Source organism: Penaeus monodon, chromosome 20 (assembly GCF_015228065.2).
Source record: "Penaeus monodon isolate SGIC_2016 chromosome 20, NSTDA_Pmon_1, whole genome shotgun sequence".
Classification (NCBI taxonomy): domain Eukaryota; kingdom Metazoa; phylum Arthropoda; class Malacostraca; order Decapoda; family Penaeidae; genus Penaeus; species Penaeus monodon.
In genome coordinates, this window is record NC_051405.1 from 44,682,937 (window position 1) to 44,683,737 (window position 801).

Consider the following 801-nt stretch of genomic DNA (forward strand, 5'->3'; position numbering starts at 1 on the left):
TCAAGCCTTTCTCTCTTCTCTGTTTACTTCGTGTCTCTCGTATTTCCTCGTTCTCTTTCATGTTCACATCTCTGGTCAGGAGCTTCTCCTTCTCCTCGCGTGACATCTGCAACGAAGACAAGCAAAGACGTCAGTGCGTCTGCTCATCAACAGACCCGCACGAAAAAGTCTTCCTCTGAGGATTCGGATTCTCGAAATGCAAACTGGCTTCGAAACTGGACAGCATTTGAAGCCCCGAAACCCAGAATGAGAAAAACATGATTCAAAGAGCCATAGTATTGTTTTCTTCTAATCACAGAGCCTTCGCTGTCCGCGCGATGGAACAAAAACCTTGCTTTTTTCCAGAGATTTACAGATTACATTCAATGATCACAACGAACTTGAAGGTGCCAATAAAACGTGAAAAGGTAACTTAATCTTTGACACAAAACATTCTCGAAAATAAGTGTTTCCTCCAAACCGGAAACTTGTTGGAAGGAAACACGACTGAAACGCATCATATAGACTTTATTACAATGTCTCTTTACTCTAATAAAGACTGCATAAAAAAGTCGATTTGTCTCAAAAATATATATCGCAAAAAAATTACTATAAATACCATCAAATTTCCACGAATTATCAATCAAAATACATAAATCAAATTGCATTGTTTGTTTTAACTGACATTTATTGCGCTCTGGAACATTCTAAATATGGATATACTCTATGGCGGAAAAATGAGGTTTTCAAACAGGCAAATGCACGGTTTTCTAAAGGGTTTTAAGAATTAATAAATAAACAAGTTAATTAATGATGACCAGT

The 801-nt window shown here is 37.2% G+C and overlaps 1 long non-coding RNA gene across 2 annotated transcripts in view; it reads right to left on the reverse strand.

Moving 5' to 3' along the window:
• Window positions 1–50: 50 nt before the first annotated feature.
• Window positions 51–801, reverse strand: part of LOC119585866 — a 47,808-nt gene continuing 47,057 nt past the window's right edge. For both annotated transcript variants that reach the window (XR_005229909.1, XR_005229910.1), the window contains one exon: window positions 51–106. This is a non-coding gene — a long non-coding RNA (uncharacterized LOC119585866). The remainder of the gene's footprint in view (window positions 107–801) is intronic.